This window comes from Protopterus annectens, chromosome 1.part1, assembly GCF_019279795.1.
Source record: "Protopterus annectens isolate FY-2018-M chromosome 1.part1, PAN1.0, whole genome shotgun sequence".
Classification (NCBI taxonomy): Eukaryota; Metazoa; Chordata; order Ceratodontiformes; family Protopteridae; genus Protopterus; species Protopterus annectens.
This window is the reverse complement of record NC_056726.1, coordinates 1,316,057,255-1,316,079,147: the sequence shown is the minus strand read 5'-3', so window position 1 is coordinate 1,316,079,147 and position 21,893 is coordinate 1,316,057,255.

Here is a 21,893-nt window from a genome sequence, read left to right as displayed (position 1 = left end):
GTTGACTGTTTAGTTCATTAGGGTTGAAGTTTCTCAATTTGTGGCATGCTTTGATTGTGTGGGGTTTGAGTATGTGTGGAGTAAAATGGAGGACTTTGGTTGGGGAGTGGTCACTGAGGGTGTCTGGTAGGGTTTCGGTGAAGTGATATTTATGGGGATGTGATACTAGGATCCAATCTAGTATAGCAGAGTGGGTAGTGGATTTAGTGATATAAGTAGGTGTAGTTACTAGCTGGCTGAAACCATGTAAGTTAATGGAGGTGGAGGGGTATGTGGTGGTGAGTGCTGACCAGTTGATGTTAACATCCCCCATGATTATAGTCTCATTGTGGAGTTTGGAGGACAGAGAAGAAAGAATACTTTCTTCTTCTTTCAGCTGCTCTCATTAGGGGTCACCACAGCAGATCAACTGTTTCCATTTCTTCCTGTCCTCTTCATCATGTTCTATCACACCAACAACCTGCATGTCCTCTCTCACCACATCCATAAACCTTATCTTAAGCCTTCCTCTTTTCCTGTTACCTGGCAGCTTCATCCTTAGCATCTTTTTCCCAATATACTCTGCATCCCTCCTCAGCACATGTCCAAATCAACGTAATCTTGCCTCTCTGGGTTTGTCTCCAAACCTTCCAACCTGGGCTGACCCTTTAATATACTTATTCCTAATCCTGTCCATCCTTGTCACACCTAATGCAAATCTTAGCATCTTCATCTCTGCCACATCAAGCTCTGACTCCTGCCTTTTTGTCAATGCCATTGTCTCCAACCCATATAACATAGCTCTCATTACCCTCTTGTAGACCTTCCCTTTCACTCTTACTGGTACTCATCTGTCACAAATCACTCCTGACACTCTTCTCCACCCAATCCATCCTGCCTGCACTCTCTTCTTCACCTCTCTTCCACACTCACCATTACTTTGAACTGTTGATCCCAAGTATTTAAACTCATCCACCTTTGCCACCTCTACTCCCTGCATCCTCACCATTCCTCTATCCTCCCTCTCATTTATACACATATATTCTGTCTTAGTCCTGCTGACCTTCATTCCACTTCTCTCTAGAGCATATCTCCACCTCTCCAGGGTCTCCTCCACCTGTTCCCTACTCTCACTACAGATCACAATGTCATCTGCAAACGGGGACTCCTGTCTGATCTCGTCTGTCAACCTGTCCATCACCATTGCAAATAAAAAAGGGCTCAGAGCTGATCCTTGATGTAATCCCACCTCCACCTTAAACGCATCCATCACTCCCACCGCAGACCTCACCGCTGTCACACTACCCTCATACATATCCTGTACCACTCTTACATACTTCTCTGACACTCTTCCCAATACAATACCACAACTCCTCTCTAGGCACCCTGTCATATGCTTTCTCTAAATCCACAAAGACACAATGCAACTCCTTCTGACCTTCTCTGTACTTCTCCATCAACACTCTCAGAGCAAGCATCGCATCTGTAGTGCTCTTTCCTGGCATGAAACCATACTGCTGATCACTAATCATCACCTCCCTTCTTAACCTAGCTTCCACTACTCTTTCCCATAACTTCATGCTATGACTGATCAATTTAACCCCTCTGTAGTTACTACAGCTCTGCACATTACCCTTATTCTTAAAAATTGATACCAAAACACTTTTTCTCCATTCCTCAGGCATCTTCTCACTTTCCAAGATTTCATTAAACAATCTAGTTAAAAACTCCACTGCCATTTCACCTAACCACCTCCATGCTTCCACAGGTATGTCATCTGGACCAACAGCCTTTCCATTCTTCATCCTCTTCATAGCTATCGAATACTTTCCAATATTGTAATGTTGTTGCCAGGTTGGATGTAGATTGCAGCAATGTTAAGGGAAGTAAATAGTGTGGGATAAAATAGCCAGGGAATTGTTATGGCTAGACTTGTATAGGCCCTAGGGCCGATAGCCTAGTACCAACCTATGAACCTATGAACCTATAAATGAGGTTTTGGGACTGATTTTACAGTTCGCCAAAAGAAGTTCTGCAGGAGTGTCTGGAAGGGAGGGAGGGAGGGGATATTAGTGGGGTTAGTGTGAGGTTTTCAGTGTAAATTATAGTAACACCACCTCCTTTTTTTTTGGTTCGATCTAGTCTAAGGATGTTATAGCCAGGGGGAAGGATGTCTTTCTCTGGGATGTGGTGTTTTAGTCAAGTCTCACTAAGGGTTATGATGTCAGGGGAATGCTGTGAGATCCAAGAATGGAATTCAGAAGTTTTGTTTACTAAGCTTCTCAGGTTGATGGAGTAAAAGGAGATGTGTTGTTGTGGGATATGGGTGTGGGGAGTAGTGGTTGGTATAAGGGTAACATCAGGGGTGAGGGTAGTCCTGGGCCAGGGTTGTGATGTATGTCACCTGCAAATAAAAGGGAGAGGAGGGTAGGGATTGGTTGAGGCTTAGGTATACAAAGTAGAAAGTATTTGAGTTTTCCTTTTGCATTGGCTAAGAGACAATGCATAACACACTCAGTCACCACCTAAGGTACTAAAACCATTCTCCTACACACATACATATAGTAAGATTGATGTCATGTAATGCTCACAACCTTTACCTACCCATGTAATGGCTGTGTACTGCTAACAACAAAGTCATCCCTGAACTAAAACTGTTGCAGCTGCTGGATTTACAGGGTAAGTGTTCAACCTTGAATGTATTGTGTAATAATATGAATGAATGGCATATCCTTGCATGTTGTTACTTGGTAGTGTAAGCAAGTAAAAGGTGGGTGATTTGTACAGAAATTACTTTAACATGTATCATCAGAGAGTTATGTTACTTACATCTGTCCATTATCAAGAAGTAGGTCTCAGGCATCAAAGATTCACACAGTCCTATCTCTCAAAAGTACTGATGGTCACCAAATGCCCTCAGTTTAGCACTGTGCTTTTGTACTGGAAAATCATTAGAGAGAGAAGTTAGAAAGTAATGAGAAACATTTCAGTTTCAGACGTCACAACCTTCACAAGATCATTAACAATACTGATGCAAGAAATGTTTGATACTATCAACTGTCTAACTTTCTAAGACCAACATAAGTCAAAGGTACAATCACAAATTCAACATCACAAATGCAGCTATACTAAACTCTAAGGCAGCTATGCACCCTGAGCATCAGACACAAATGTTTTGTATCCCTGAATTCAAAATGTAGAACATAGGGATATGGCACAGTTATCATCACTTGTACAGGATGTTTTGTGTGTGTGTGTGTGGGTGGGGGGGAGCAAGCCTAGTCTGACACAAAAGGTTGGTGAGTATGTATGAGTAAGAAAGAGAAGCATGCAGACATATGGAAAAAGTAAAAAATGGCCAGTGAGAGAAAATTAGCTTTAAGCTTCATGGCTTAACCATGTAACTGTTGTGTTTGTTTGTATGGGTCCTCCAGGTGAAAGTGGTTTGTGAGTATCTACATGAACATAGCCAAGCTCTGTGCTAGCTCTACATCTTGGAAAGTTTGATAGGTGTGAGCCATGTATGGTAGAGGTGGCAGTTCATCACTGTCATACTCAACCATGAAAACTGGCTCTGCCAGGAGCTGCACTGGCACATCCATGGCCAAGGTCAGATGCAGTGCTGCTACCTGAATGTGACTGATGTCTTCTTTATGTTCTCCCTTTATGAGAACACCCAGGACCATGACCCCATGGCCTGCCACAGCTGGGTGTGGACAGCTCAACCACTGATTGAGCAGTGGAAGTACTGTCACTATGGGAGCATGATCAGGCACAGCTACATTGGCTAACAGCAGATGATATGGTTGACCTATGCCCATGTTCCATCACAGACACTGCCCATTCCAATGTATCATTCATCTGATACACTGAATTGGAAACATGGTGGAGGCAGTCACGCATGTCAACCTGTGCCATATCTACAATCCTAAACATTTCTCTGGAGGACCTATGGGAATGTGTGTATGCCTCCATGATGGCCCTACACATAAGTTGAGTGGCATGGGAAGAGACACCTGGATCAGGTGGAGGATGGACTGTGTGTCACCTCACCCACACTTTGCTTATCGCTAGAGTCAACAAGCACTGAAGCCACAGTGTCCACCTCCACCTGTCCAATATCTGAGGATGGCTGATTGTCAACCTCAGTGTCAGATTCAACCTCTGCACCCCCTGACCATGCCTCTGTTTGGCCATCACCATCGTCAGAGTCTGCTGATACTCTGACATTAGCAGACTCTGAAGAGTCTACTGATACTCTGACATCAGGTGGCAGAAGTCCTACACTTCCACTGTCAGGATCACCTGTTATAATAAGCAACAAATACAGGAAAAAATTAATACCTACACTACTATAGTCCAATATATGCTAACAAACTAACAGTGATGCCACTATTACAGCTAGTAGAGCAATATACACAACAGTCCTGACACCAACATGACAAGCAAAATATTTCTTTGAACTGTTAATCAGTACTGACTTAAAAATGTTTGGCTTTCCATGTGCAGATGATTGTATACTCCCTATGCTGGATTTTTTCCCTTTATATGTCCATTATCTATACTTTCAACAAATATTTGGATGATAAGCCCATGTGTAATCACTCAGAATGTATTGTTGACTGTAGCAATCTACAATCCCCCCAACCGATTAATTGTTAAACAGAACTAATGTACTGCTGTAAATATTTTACTTAACAACTGAGATACATAAGCCTACCTGGAAGCTGATCTTGGGACATGCTTGCTGTCCCTGACACAGTAGTACCAATGTCAAGGACATGCTGCTCTGTACTTTCCTGTGAGCTGTCTGGATCCCTGACAGTGGACAGGAACTCTTCATTTGCTGTTAGTAGTGGATCTGTAGCAGGACCCCACCCCCAGTACCCATCTAGTCATGGGCCACTGCAGCTGCTCTCCTCTGTGCAGATGAAATCATGTTAGTGGCCTTATGGCGCACCTGATCATATGATCTGCTGTGGCTGGCTACTGCATTCACATCTGCAACAATCTGATGCCAAGATATGCATTCTGCCTGACGCATCTCCGTGTTCTCTCTGAAGCAGAAAGACACCATGTTGCCTAAAAGCTTCTGCAATGACCTGATTTTCAGGTCATTGAAGGGGGGTTTCGGGGATTGAGATACCTGGGTGCTATAGACCTAGGTGACCTAAAACACAACAGAATGATAATACACATAAGTTTCACATAACTAAAAAAATTCTGTTTCCAGATAAAACAGAAAAGGTAGCATTTCATTATTGCTCACTGGAGAAACATAAAACAGTCTAGATATTTGAAATATGAACAACATGAATTGTGTGGTTGTAACATGTTACATTCACATACAAAGCATGGCTGGATGCAAAACAAGGAGAGTAACAATAGCAGCAAATCCTTGTTTGTGCCAAAACAGAAATGCAGTTTTGCTCTCCACCCCCAAAAGAACAAGCAATTTAAACATTTTGCTATCAAACCATCAGTGAAATGCTAAAAGTGATATCAAATGAACTGTCCCTGAAACATGTCTACAGATGTAACACAGAGCATTCCATTTTAAGCTATTGCCAATCATGTATTCCTGTGAAATGTCATCAGTACACTTCTAAGTAATGCATACAGATAAAATTACCACTTGCTAATATATATATATATATATATATATATATATATATATATATATATATAGGTCTACTTTGATTCACTGAAAACTCATTTCACTGAATTGTAAAACACTCACCATCGCTGAAAGCTCAAATCACTGAAAACTCATTTCACTGAATCACATTTCAATGAATATAAGTACTGTTGGGCAAATAAAATGTATATGCCTTTTTCCCCACTGTAGTGGATCCTGTAGTTAGTATATATAGTTAGGCATAGACACCCACCTTTTATATTGAGATTCATAAATATATATATATATATATATATATATATATATATATATATATATATATACATACATACTAACTCCAGGATTACACTACAGTGGGAAAAGGGCATTTACCTTTTACTTGCCTTATAGTAATTTACACAGTGCCAGTACTTCACTTCAATGAAATGAGATTCGGTGAAATGAATGTTTAGTAATTTGAGCTTTAAATTCAATTTCAGTGAAATGAGCTTTCAATGAAACAAAGTAGACACATATATATATATATATATATATATATATATATATATATATATATATATATATAAATCTTAAATTTTTCTTAATGACATTTCAACATATGCAATATTTAGCTGAAAAATGCAAGCATTCAAGTTCCCTAGCTACACAGTTGCCTTCTTATGGTGTAGATTCAGAACTGTGAGCATGGTGAAGAAAAATATGAGGTGTGAATTCATTAGAATTGCTGAATCTCAAATACCTGGCTATGTGTAACACATTTAAACACAACGCACTCACTCCCTCAGTGTTTGTTGCTAATGGATTGCAACAGTGAATGGTACTGGTAGGGAGAAGGAAAACACATCCTCAGTACAGACTACCCTACCTCTAGTGGGTGTGTCAGGTTAGATGTACGAAGTGCAGAAATTTTATCAAGGTTGGAAATATAAGAAAGCAGCACACAATTCACATTTTCTGTTCATTAACATCAAACATCCCCTTCATTTTTTGGCAATTGTATATTATTGCCATTTAATATCCTCTCACATTTTAAGGAAAACGATATAGAATGCCTTACAGACTGCATGTCTCAGATTACTGGTCAGATAAGATAAGAATGAACAACAAACACAGAGAGGTAAGATAGAACTGAATTTTTGCAAGCAATAGTCATAAATGGCTGTGTGATCACTCAGTGCACTACATCCAAAATTAATACATATACAAATAACTGTTATGTTGTTTGGAGTGCGAGTTCAAATCCAGATCTATGTAGAAATGTTTCATGTGGACTAACATTTTGTGGTGTTTATATCTTAGATTGCTTTTCTTTATTTCAACTACTTTTCCCTTATATGTTTTTTTTTTTGCTAGTGTTTGTGTGGTACACAGCCTTGCGCAATAAGGGAAAAGGAAAAAATGAATGTCAGGTTTGGCTGTGCTTAACTCTTTTGTTTGATGCTTAGCAGTGTGCAAACCCAGACTAGTGGACCACACAGGAAGCATACAAAACACCTGCAGACAGGGCATCTGTAAAAGTATAAAAGTCAAAAAGGATACATTGCTGCAAAAGGTTCCCTAACACATGCAGCTATTGAACACCTGCAGACAGGATGCAGTCAGTCATTGAAAATGAATACATTTAATTAATTCTGTTGAGCACCATGCAAACATGCTAAGCTGCATTACATGGTGGTTAACACAAAGAACGTAAGAATGAGTAGAAGATTATGGAGCCGGTATGTAAGCAGTCCAGTGGCAACAGGTGTGTAAGTGTAGGGCTGGAATATAGATGGTCCTAATAAACTGAAAAATATATGTGTTATTTTAATATTCTTATAGCAACAGGTGTTAAGTGTAGGACTGCCACACACATTGTCCTGGATTCTGATACAGGCTATTCCACACATTTTACTGTTGTTCCATTTCCCATTATATTCACACTCATTTATAACACTTTAGATAGTGGAGCTGATAAGAATTATATGTATGAGGGATAAGACACCCTTATTGTGTTTTCAGATGTATGACTGAAGGTATACTGTCTACTATATTTCTGTAAGTATGATTCTGCTATCTGGACTTGGATGACTTTCACAATTAAATAAGATACATACAGAACTGAATCTATATACAAGAACCTTGTCAGGTCACACACATAAATTATAAATGATTCCTGACTATGTGTGAGCAGCACTTCTGTGGCAAAGATGGAATATCCAACCAAGATGATAATTGTAACAAAACTCACCAAAAATAGTAAAGAGAGTCCAGGTACCAATAATAAATAATCTTCTCTTTATATATATCACAGCAGCAACAGAATGTTTTTGTGTTTTGGACAGACTTTCAGATGAGGAAGTCTTGTGTCCAAGACAAAAGTGCTTATTCTGTTTGCTCCTGTGGTTAATAAAGAAGATTATTGTTCTTTATTGGGTGGTACCTGGACTCTCTTTACTATTTAAAGATGGAATATCACCATTGTGGAAGAACATGTTTTGTCCCTTATGCATAGGTTTGAATACCATACTTTTAAAATCAGTTTTACCAGTGTATAAAGCCAAAAATAAATTTGTCAGATCATGACATTTATGCTCCCAGTGCATGTTAGCAAACTTAACTAACAGTTGCCTTCCAGTTTTCAATATATATTTCCAAGTTACAACAGCAAACACCCCTCAAACTAACCAAAGAAAATGGGAGCACCACCACGAATCCGAAAAATAACAAGATGTGGCTGATAATCAAACTTATTATTCACAGTATAGGATTGTATATTTTCATTAGAAAGGATTTTCTCTTTTAGTGTGTTGAGAAATTAAGCTTAATTATTTAACACTTATCCAATTATGTTTGGCGCCTAAACCACTATATAAACTATGTATTTTGAATCATTCAAGGTTCTGATGAAATCTGTGGTAGCAGATGAAAGCGCTTAACCTTTACCAACTGTGGATTTATATGTGAATTTTTGTATTCTACATGCCTTGTGAAGTATCTTGCCATTAAATCATTGAACTGTTAACATTGGAGCTGCGTTTCTTGGATTATCAACCCCTCAAACTAAGGTCAAGTGTCAAATTGTTGTTGTGTCTTTCGGCTTTTTCTGGTTTGGGGTCACCACAGCGGAACTCCAGTCTGCTAATGATTGGCAGTAGATTTTTACATGCCGAGTTGCCAGTCCTGATGCACAGCCTTCAACGAAGGTACGCCCATTCACGCATGTCTCCACACAGAAGACGCTCTAACTGAGAAATCGAACAGGACGTCTTACTGTGAGGCGACAATGCTACCGCAGCACCACCACCACAGTAGGGTCAAGTGTCAAATTAACCTTTCAGTTTAAAGCATTTCTTTCCTCCTTGCTTGGCACTGCTGCTGTCTGCTAACATCGCACAAATGTGGTTGGCATCATTGCTTGGGTTTACACACTACCAGTAAACACAATAACAGGAAATGATGGGAAAGCATTAGTAGTCATTGCTCTAGTTTGGGTGTTTGACATGTCTAGGGTTCAAGGGGAAATTGTCCAATTTAGAGCACAGAGGTGGGGTGTCCAGGAGTCCAGGATATTTATTGAACTCCTGGTAGAGTGCCACAGCCAAAGGCTTCTGCAAGAGGACTATTCTGGCTCTCAGTACAAGTCTGAGGCTTGGAGTAGTTTGGTTCAGGCTGTATCCAGTGCTACTGGCATCCCACTCACTGGAGAGCAGTGTAGGTATCATTTTAATGACCTACAGAGGTGCAAAAGGGATACCCTCAACCAGTGGTTGAATGAATTTCAAACTGCTGACATCCCACAACTATGTAAGTATGATAATAGAGAGTATTTGTAATATATAGAAAGCTAAATATAGGTAAGACTGGTATGTATAATGCTCTTCTGTCATTGCCTGTTCTTTCCACAGATAATGCCAAAATAGAGTTCAATACACATGCTCATGCTGATCAAATGGAGAGACTGAGGGAAGTGAGTGGTATGCATGCAGCACAAAAGATGTATTATTGTAACTTTATACTGTTGTAGCAAATTAAACATGCATATCCTAGCTGTAAACGCAAGTATGCATGCATTAGTCTGTAGCACAAACCAACTTTAAGAGTCAAGTATAAAACTATAGTCAAAGGTTGTGGGTTCAAATACCATGAATAAGAACTATAAAATACTGCATTTGTTTAATAATATTACATTAAATTAAACTTTATACAAGTGGTACAGATGACCTGCTGTTAAATGTAATGTGTGTAATTGGACCAAGTGTATGTGCAGTATATGCACATTTCAAGGATTACTGTCAGCAATCTGTAGTTATAGTGTGTAGGTGTTAGGATGTATACTTAATGTAATACTTCAGATAAAACAGTTGCATAATTGTGTTAATGCATTGTATGCCACATATTATGGTATTAATTTTATCTCTTTTTTTCTTCTCACCCCAGCCCTTACCCCTCTTTTTTTTCTATTATGTGTCTCTCACCCCAGCCCTTACCTCTCTTTTTTTCTATTATGTGTCATCAAAAGGTGTCCATATCATCCATCTGTACCAGATCACTAAATGCTTCACAGCACAGTGAGGTAGGCCAATCCCAGTGGATCAGTCTGTTCACACTTCAACAGCTCCAGAACGGATGCCAAGACACATCTGGGACCCAACCTGGCAGCACTGCCTCTGCTACCCCGACACTACCAGCACCCTCAGGTAGTACTGCCCTGGCAGCTGGAGCTGTGGTGCCCTCTGGGAGCAGTGGCAGAGGTGGGGATTTCATCACCTGCCATGAGATGCCAGGGTTGGTGTGTAGGATTGTGCATCACACCTCTGGTATACTCCTATGCTGGATGGAAAGGCTGGTCTCCCTCATGATACCTAGGAGGAGAAGATGTCAAGCACTCCAGCTTCCAGTAGAGTAAGGGGACAGTGATGACAATCCAGTGGATTAGGACTAGATTCTCACTGTCTCCATGTTTGATGGACATGAGCCTGTGTTGTCCCATCCCTCACCCCAATCATGGTGTCCCCCAAACCGTTGTGCCCCTCACCATCCCTGTCTCCTGTCTTGTTTGTTTGCATTTTCTTCCCCACCTATTCAACATACCTGACTCAGAAATACCCATGTCTTTTACCCAGCATTCCTCTCTTACTGAATTAAAAAAAATGAGCAACTGTCACAATAAAATATCACCCCATATGTACTACTCCATTTCACACGTGTCTTCTTGACACACTGGATTTGGTCCAATTGGTTATATAGCATGATTACATTGTAGCCACCCCTCTTTCTGGAGGTGACAGTCCAACTTCAGCTAATATTCTGCACGTATTTTTGGTTTTCACTGTTGAAAAAATGGATAGCTATGGTTCTTTCCTACCTTCCTCCTGTGAATTCCTGTATTGCTTTCCCTTTGTTCTTCCACCTGCTTGCTAACCATGTCATCGCTTTCCTATCAACCTCATTTTAAAACCTATAGTCTAGTTAAAAATAGAATCACACACAAGACACATAAGTACCAAAAAATGCAATAGATCCCTTCATTTTTTGGTCTCTATGTTTGCACGGAGTCTGTCTTTGCACACTAATGCCAAATGACAGTTAATAGACCAACAATGCTGCAGTTACCTCTGCACAATGCCACTTAAACCCGCTATGCTATGCCAACACATAGCAACACATGTACTATAAAGAATTAATGTCATTGCATTATCACTGCTTATTTAAAAGTAATAGATACAACTGGATTCTAACCCAGTATCATCTTGGGTCAAAAAGAAATGTGTCAATGAATTTATACCTGCTGCCACAGAGCCAGCTACACTTAGTACTAACTCTCAGAATTTTAGCAGTGAGCCCTGTGTTTGCGCACTGCTTAACTATGCACAAACAGGGAAAGTAATGGAAATGTGTAACTCACTTTGCAAACACTTTTCCAACAGTGGTGCAAACCTGTTGCTGCACTAGCAAAGTTACTATTAGCATGTATTAATGCTGTTTACTATCCATTTACTCTTTATGCCATGAAACTACATGTGGAAACACAGCAAACTGATGGCCTTGTCTAACAATATATAACATATTTACAATGCAGCCATGTGTTGCCTCCCCCCATGCATTGCAATCCTGGTCTCTCAGTACCTGTTCACATCAACATGCAGAACTAGAAGTATCTTCACAATTGAACATGCCTAGATATTCCCCCAACTGACCCTGGGAGCTATCAACTCAGAAGCCTAAACACAGCCTTATCTACAAGGCTATGGAATGAGTCATCATGAACCTTATCCACATGAACATAGGCAACCTTCAAAACTCTTGACCTGACCCAGTTTGGTTTTCTCAAGGCTAGATCTTGCCTATTAAACCTAGTGGATATCTTTGAGAATGTCAACAAAGACCTGTATGAGGGAAAACAGTACATACCACCTATCTTGATTTAGCCAAAGCCTTTGACACAATCCCCCATTCAGGTATCATACAGAAACTCTCTCATCTGGGGATTAACCCATACATTACTAGATGGCTATCCAACTGGCTCACTGACAGAATACACATTGTCAAAGCTGGGAGTCCACTTCTACCAGTAGACCAGTTACCAGTGGAGTACCACAAGGATCAGTACTGGGCCCTCTACTGTTTGGAAAATATTTCTTTAAAGTCCAGGCAAAGGTAGATGGCCTGTGACATACCAGGTTTATAGATTACTGTAAACTGGGTGCAATCATATAGAGTCCCCCAATGATGTTAACATATTACAGAAAGGGCTGACACAGACAAATGGTTGGTGCCAAACTCACAGACTGAAACTTAACACAAAAAATGCCTCATTGTCCACTTTGGCAAAGAAGTAGCCCCTGCTAATTAAGATAAGCATAGCACCCCTCTAAGCTCAAACTCAGTATTGTGAGACTTTGGAACACAGGTTGATAGCAATCTAATCTTTGATCACCACATGTCCATAGTGGTATGAAAAGCATTCTACATTGCACACCTCATAAATAAGGCCATTGCATCCAAGACCAGGGAGGTCATAGCTAAGCTATACTCTATCCTTATCAGACCACTATTTGAGTACAATGCTCCCTTCTATATGTACTTTACCAGACACCTGCAGCAACTGGAGAGACCAGAGAGGTTTCTGACCAAGAGAATCCAGGGCCTCCAAAACATGACATACATGGAAAGACTGAAGGCCCTGTCACTGTACTCATTATCATACAGGCTACCAAGACATGACCTGTGCCTGTTCTACAGAGCAGTCTCGAACCCTGCCCAAATGGAAATGCTGGAAATCTGCAAATGAAATGGGACAAGAATAACTTGCTCCAGGGATCTTAACCTAGCATGTGATATAAACCGAACATGCTGGAAAGATAGATATATCTCCCAGCAATTGCCACTCCTCTGGAATAGGCTTCCACTGCATGTGAAGCAGAGTTCCTCAATGCCCCTATTCAAGAGCAGCCTTGACACAATAGGCATGGCACCTATGTCCCCCTTGGACAGTGGCAGTCAGTGCTGATCACAAAAACCCACTGCTGACAGCAATCATCTAACTATGGTCAATAAGGGTACTCAGGTTTTTACACAGGTAGGCTTGTAAAGGTCCTAAAGCCATTAGCCTAGTCACCTCCTATGAAGCTATGAACCTATGCAGGCTTCCCAACATCTTCTATTCTACATCCCTGCTGATGTCATCCACTATAAATTGTCCTGCAGCCTTGTAAAAGTCAGACATGTGTCACGGCACTTGCATAAAGTACTTAGTTCTGTAGTCTGTATACTTAGATAGTTAGGGAGTTCTGTTCTCACTGCAGTCTGTGTGTGTGTGTGTGTGTGTGTGTGTGTGTGTGTGTGTGTGTGTGAATCTAGCCAGAAGAGCATAAGTGTGTATCCTACAGTTACTACTCCAATCACATGGATTGATAGGATTTTGACAGTTCACATACCTATGCATCCATTTCATGCAGGCTTCTTAACATCTTTTCAACATCCACTGCTGATATCATCCATTATACGCTGTCCTGCAGCCTCATAAATGTCAGACTTGTGCCATGGCTCTTGCGTAAATTACTAAGTTCTGTATTTTGTGTACTTAGGTATGGGTTCTGTTCTCACTGCAGTCATCTGGGGTGTGTGTGTGTGTGTGTGTGTGTGTGTGTGTGTGTGTGTGTGTGTGTGTGTGTGTGTGTGTGTGTGTGTGTGTGTGTGTGTGTGTGTGTGTGTGCGTGTGTGTGGGTGTTGGTGTTTGTGCACTTGCATGACATTACAGAGAGCCTTTTACACCAGCATGTGGGACACTGTTATTACCATATTCTCCTCACCAGACACTGATGATGTCATCAACTATACCTGATTTGTGGATGTGTACTACTGCATCAGGGCAGGGTCACAGACTGGCCTGGAAGCCAGGCAGAAGTCACCTCATCCTATAAGATACAGATTACAGTGACATGGCTTTCAGTCTATCCTCATACATCATGGCATGGTTTGTAGGCCATGTGTTTTCTTGGTGAGAAACCCCTGTGGCTTCTCCAAGTGCTGCATGAGTCTGGTGAGGTACATGCAAAAGAGAGCATTATAGTCTATTAATGTTCTGATGAGGTTTGAGTACAGTGCTGTAATATAATCCTCAGATCTGAATACAATGGTGTGACTTATGATGTGAATAAAATAGGCTTTTAATATGAAGGTGGACACTTGGTGGTCGAAGTTCAGGTTGCTAACTATGTGTGCTCCAAGGTCTGCATCACTGGGTTTTAGCATAGTGGTATTGTTGTCAATGCTGTAACTAGCAGGGGCTTCCACTTTGCAGAAGGACAAAATGAAGACATCTTTTTTTACATTCTACGAACATATGTATCCAATCTGTTTTAACTATTGTATTACATCTTCAGAATTTGACCAGATTTTCTTTGTAAACTTTGAAATTTTGTATGGTATAATGAATATTTTATGTATGTATTTCCATAGAAGTATCTTCTATTGTAAGCTAGAAGTGACATAAGTAACATAATTCAATAAAATGTTTTTATCATTTTCTTTTAACTTAAGACTAATATCTCATAATATAAAACTTTGAAATATTTTGCATTGATATTATTATTATTTCTTAAAATTATATTATATACCTTAGGTAATTTTTCACAGGTAACATATCTTTAAAAGTTATGTTTATTAGATTGTAAATAGCACATATTACTTATTTCTCTTTTCATTCATTATAAATAAACAATCATTAAATGTATTGATATTATCATTAATTAATATTGTATGAGTTATATCTAAATTATATTTCTTAAGGATCCCAAATTTGTAACTGTTGAGTCTTTATCATAATAATCTGACCACAATATTACGTCATTGTTTTTAAGTGATTTCATTTTTATAGTATCCTGAGTCTGTATTAAGCCAAATGAAAAAGCTATTGGAAATATTATGAATTTTCACTTTTTAAGTATCAGAGATATAGCATTATTGGTTTAGTATTAAAAAATTAAAAATTAAAAAAAAAATGTAACTAAAAATTGAAAAATAATGCCGAAAATGCATAAAACTGGAAGGTTAGAATGTCACTATTCATGGGTGGTTGCCAAAAATGTTGAATTCGACATTTTACGGCAATTACCCAATATGCCATCCATACCTTGAAGTCCCATACTCCTGCAAAGAACATCCTGTTTTTGCAGGGGGACAAGCCCACCTGCACCTCCTGTGGGGGGCTGTACCCCCCACACCCCCTCTAACTATATATTACAACTCTGAGATTGCACCACAGTGAGGAAAGGGATGTATTTCCCTAACCACACCATAACGTGATCTCTGTACTGTTCTTCACTTTTGTATTAGCGAATGCACAGTGCATTCACTAATATAAACGTTTGAACACTGAGACTACAAATCTATGAAACATTCGAACATCTGTAGTTTGAATTTTTCATATGCATGCATTCTCACGTCAACATTTTAATAGTAAACCATTATTATTATTATTATTATTATTATTATTATTATTATTATTATTATTATGTTTTTATTTAAACTGATTGCAAAAGGAGACTTGTCCTTTTTGTGATATGTTTAATGAGGGGATTAGGTATTTGTTTTTTTTTGCTGTTGTTATTACTTTGCTCAAGATTTTATGTGTCTTTATTAGTGTCAGCATTTTGTTGCATTGCTGTTATTAAATAGAATCACACACAGACACACACACATGTGTGTGTGTGTGTTATTGTGTGTGTGTGTGTATATATATATATATATATATATATATATATATATATATATATATATATATATATATGGTGTGTGTGTGAGTTTGGCTCCAGCCTCTCACACTGGGATGCTGGAAAAAACACTTTCTTTGCATTTTTAAATAAGAGCTCTGATGCTCTGAGGTTGTGGGACTGGTAATGTGCACATGATGCTTTGGGAGCTGTGTAACAGTCTTCAATCCTCTTTAGTAATACTCTTGACTTTTGTGCAGGTGCTACTCTATAATTCCATTTTCAACTTTACTTCTGCCATTTTATGGGTGATTCATACATTTCTGCTATCTTTCCCTACACATTATACCCTATTTTTTAGATTCAGCATTGCACTTCATTTTTCATTGTCTCAATGCTAGTAACATACTGTCTAGTTTATTTTATTGGTTACTCCTTTAATACCATCCATCTGTGCATTAATTAATCTGATATTATCTTATTAATCTTACAAAGACATGTATCTGGAGTGTTTCTCCCAGGCCTCCATTGAAAATTGGCTTTGTTCCAAGTCGGACTTTCCCAGTAAATAAATGTCAAAATAAATAAATAAAATAAATAATCACATTTTTATCATAGGTTTATTGGCAATTACTAGGCTAGTTGCCCTTAAGGATCATTTTAAGCCAAGCCAATTTCTGTTTCAAAGGTGAGAATCAAACCCTGTATCTTATGTCTGTGAGGCAAAGACCTTGACCAGTCTGCCAACCCCCAACCCTTTTTTGTTAAACAACACTCGCTGGCATTATGTGCTTATGCTTTACCACAGCACAGGCATGCTTATACCTTCATTGGACTGATAAATATACCTTGATAATTGTGCACTTGATAGTTTTCTGTTGCTATTTGGATACATCTCTTCAAGCACCTTCCAACCTTTTCTACAGACACTACATCTCTTTGTACCATGTCTAGTGCCATATCTGCTGCAGACTCTAGTCTTTTGTTGCATACTTTGACAAAACATGTCAAAAGCCAGGTAGTACTTTAATATATGAGGCAGCCCCATTTTTTGTTTCAAACTTTTAATCTTCTTTTGTTATGTGCAATTTTGCCATATACTCAGATATTGTTCTCAGCTGGCTTCTGCTATTATGCTGAAACCATTCTGCAGTCACTTATGTTTTTGTCATAAAATACTTATGTTTTTATAGTATCATTAGCTAGTCCTTATAATATCATCGCATGATAATAATGATGATGATGATTTTTTGTAATAGCCAATGCATTTTGCTCCCATTACAATAAACTGCACTGATTTTTAACTTTCACTATCATTAGCACTAGCAGAAAGCTCTGCTGCCTCAGTACACATGGACCAGTCCTTTCTGTTGTTCTTTATTCAATCCAAACTGTATGTGACCTGAAGAACTTTAGCACACCAGGCCTGTTTTTCAAAAACTGTTTATTTTAGTTCTTGCAAATTCATATTAATTCCTCCAGGAATTCTGTCTGCCAATCTTAGCCTCTGTCTTCTCATTTTTCTTCTGCCTTTGATGAGTCCCAGCATCAGTGTTTTTTGTAGTGACTCTTGTCTTTGCATTATGTGGCCAGAGTATATGACTTTTAGTTTTAATATCATGTTTTTCAGTGAACAGTCTTGGTTAATTCCTTATGTACTAACAGATTTGACCTTGTTGCAATCCACAGAATTCTTCATTTTTCCAGTACCACACAATTCAAAACTATCAATTTTCTGATGCACAACCTTACTTATATTCCAACTGTCCCAGCCATATGTCATTACTGAAAAAGCTGTAGTATTAGCTATATAGACCTTTGCTGACAATATGATGTATTTGCTCTTTAAAACCTTAGCCAGATTTGCTTTCTTTCCAAACAACAAGTACATTTTAACTTCATGGCTACATGAGGTCAGAAAACAAAATCTTTTCCTGCTTCAACTTTTCTCTATCTATTTTCAAATCACTTATAGAACTGTATCATATAAATGTATTTATTTAATGCTGAGCAACAAACCAACTTTTGCCATTTCTACTTTCACCTTCATCAACAAGCTCTTCAACTGCTCCTTGCTTTCAGCCATCAGAGTTGTATCATGTACATACCTAAGGTTGTTAGTATTTCTCTCTCTACTTTATGAGTATCAAAATCATGATCACTTCTGATATTGCCTACCATCTGAGATCTGTTTTCACTCTCTTTTTTACTTTAAATCTTTTTATTTGAATTTTGTTAATAGTAACATCTTGAAACTATAAATAAAAAAAGCAATATACAATATAATACAATCATATAACTATATAACTTCATAACATTGTGAAACAATTTACATCTGTGTCTACACAGTTTAAAATGATGTGAACATTGTATTAATTATATATCATATTATTGAGTATTTATGTCCATTTTCTCCAGTATTTCCATTACTGTCATCCATATATTGTAATATGAAGTAGTTCTGGAGTAGATATTTCCATATGACTAATTGTTAAGGCAAAATTTTTAAATTACTTGAAGGAAGGAGAAGTCACACTTTTCCAATGTATGGCGATGATCTTTTGAGCTATAGTTAATAATGTCCATAGAATTGATACACTTTTTTTCGGGACACACCTTGGTATAGGAAAATTAAATAAGACTCAGGATTTACTTAATTGAAAATTATCATTGAATACAACCTGAAAAATAATTAATGTTATTCCAGTATACTTTAAGGTATTTACATTCATAAAAATATGTTGCCAATCAGCTTTTAATTTTATCTCACATCTCCAGCATATTTCTTCATTAGCAAACATTATGGTTAGCTTGTGAGGTATAAAAAGACTTCTGTGTAAGAATCTCCAGGTAAATAATTGATTGCCAATTAAGTGATAATGTAGAATGTTTTGAGGACTTAAGAATACATTTTTATCTCCCTCTGATGAAGGATTGCATTTAATTTTGTATAGAAATTCCAGCATGTTTTGTGTGACATATTTTTGTTTTTTTAATAATTTTATAAATGTTGGGCAAGTAGCCATTACGTTGGAATGATTGGTTTGTAATGTTTATAATATAGTCAATAGGTTTAGGAGTATCAGTTCTAACAGAAGTTTATATTAATTCTATCTTATTTAAAATATATTGCCTCAGTGATTGAAGAGGTAACCACATGTATTCGTCTATGTTGTATTTATTGATTATTTGATTACTGGATAAGATTCTTCCTAATTCTCTTAGTTGATGACAGAATAATACATTTCCTTTCTTTAATACATTCATCTTATTAATTTGAAATGTTTCTAGATTAATGGATGTAAATGCTGTCAGAAAAAGTAGGAAAGAGCATGAGCTGATGCTGTGATTTTTATTAACAAAATTCTTAAAGTTAGTCAATGTAAGATGTATTATATATTGAGATGGTATTTTAATAATTTTATTTTCTAGGGTTAATAAAGAGCATTTCAGCACACTTGCTGACATGCAATGTCAGGCAGAGGCGGGAAACAGTGTACGACCCCCATAACAGAAGAGAGAAGCACCAACTTCCCTCTCCCCCATGGCGACAAGCATTACAGCTGCAAGCAGTGACCTGGCACCTACTGGGCACCCCCACGTGTTATCAACACCGAGCGGTAGTGCACATAGAGCAATACCCATCAGCAACATCACACAAAGCCCAAGGACCTCAACCCAAGGAGAAAGCCAGACCACCAGCTTAGTACATCTAAGCCACCCGACCCTCAAGGCCAGCCAAGAATCCTCATACTCAGAGGACTACGAAACAGGCCCCCCACTCTTGAAAACAAAGAGTACCTTCAATCCCACACTGGCAAGCAACATTAACGTGTTCTCCAAAGTGGTAGAAAAAGATATCAGAACTTTATTAGATAAGAAACCACGCTACTACCATAACAACCTGAATGCCAAAGAAAAAACAGCGCTGCCCAACCTGTGCGAAGCCAAACAACTTAAGATTATGAAGGCAGATAAAGGTGCGAGGATAGTGGTCATGGAAAAAGAGCATTACAACAAAAAGATACAAGAAATACTGGCCCAAGACAACAGCTACCGTAAGATAAACAAACAAGAAGTACTGGTCAGGTTCAAACAGATAGACAATGCCCTCAAAAAACTTAGCTACCAAGGAATGATTACAGAGGAAGAGTACGAGTTCATGCAAGTTGACTCTCCTGATGTAGGCAGGCATTTTGGCATCCCCAAGATCCACAAAAACCAAGTGGATCCCCCTTTCAGACACATAGTCTCATCCAAAAGGACAAAAACTGAGTATATCTCAGAACTACTTGACTTTTACTTTAACCCAATTGTACAGAACTCGAAGTACTATCTCAAGGACTCCTGGGAGTTTCTCCATGAGATTTTCCTATACAGAAACAAGGGCATACCAAATCAAATCACCTTGGTAACCCTTGATATCGTTGCCCTATACCCCAGCATTCCCCATGCACAAGGTATCAAACTAGTGAAGAAATACCTCACGGTCCACAGAAATATGGACCCCCAAAGAGCAGACACACTCTGCAAACTGCTCAAACTAGTGCTGGAGAATAATTTCTTCGCATTCGACGAAGAGATATACCAAGAGTTGAAGGGCGTAGCGATGGGGGTGAAAATGGCCCCCACCTAAGCTAACCTGGTCCTCAGTGCATGGGAAGCAGACGTGTTTACGTCCATGCAAGGGTTTGAACATGTAGCTCTATATAAACATTATATAGATGACATATTTGTACTTTGGGAGGGCAACCGTACAGAACTGGACAACTTTATTAGCAATATCAGAAAAAGCATCCAATGGTTGGACTTTACCGTAACAGGGATAGGTCACAAAATAGACTTTCTGGACATTACCCTGACCCATGAAGTCGAAGCGCGAAGCTTTAAATACACGCTGTTCAAAAAACCCACACATAGAAACAACCTGTTAGACTAAAGAAGCCCACACCCAGGTTTCATAAAAAAGAACATAGTCCAAGGACAGTTTGTGAGACTTAGTAGACTAGTGAGTAATGACAAACAGTTCTCAGAAGAAAGCCTCAAACTTAGAGAGCTTTTCATAGAGAAAGAGTACCCAGCCACTTTGGTTGACACAACCATAAAAGAGGTGACAAGTCACAGACACAGTAGGTATATACCAATCTTACTGTATGGGTTCAACAAACCCGACAGCAAAAGTGACACCACACTCCCCAAGTTCCCCATCCCGATTTCAAGCGATGCAAGAGCAATCAGGGAGGCCGTTAACAGCAACTGGGACATACTGGAAAGTAACCCAGAACTCCTCAAAACTCTAAGGAACAGACCACAGTTTACATACAAAAAACAAACTCCCTAAAAAAACTGTTAGAATACAGGACACCAGACCCAAGCGGATGCCCAAGCCTAGTAACCCCAGGGATGCACCCCTGCAGAGATTGCACGTGTTGCCAATTCATCCTCCCAGGGAAAAGTGTCAAGTACGGCGCCAAAAACAAAGAAATACACTTTAAAGCAAATTTCGACTGCAATAGCACCAACGTGGTTTATCTTAGCAAATGCGCCCACTGTGATGCCTTCTACATAGGTATGACCTCTTGCAGACGAAAAGACAGGATAAAAGAGCACTATAAGGCAATTAGACGAAGAGACATGCCCCACTCTGCAAGTAGCCAAACAGGTTCCTATTTCTAATTCTAGAAAAAGGGGTGACTTTTAGTGAAGAGTCCAGCACCCCACTTGAAGTAAAACAAATAAAATGGCAGATCGAAATGGGAGCCGATTTCGCACCGGGACTCAACTGTAGTCTCAATATCAAATGTTTGCTTAAATGGATCAAACATACGCTGTAACACTGAAGTCACCACACAGTAAATTAGCATGTCTTCTTTTGAGTATTTAAGCACTTTTTGGAATACTAGCCAATAGATTTCAGAAGAAGTTTGATTTTATTATAAAAATAAAGAAGCGAACAAAAGCACTCAAATCTGCCTCCAACTCCAGTTGCCTTCTTTCCACCTGATCCACCAGGGTATTTACCAGTTATACTGGTTATAGTCTTCCCCCTGGAAGAATGACTTACAGTTGTCTTATATATA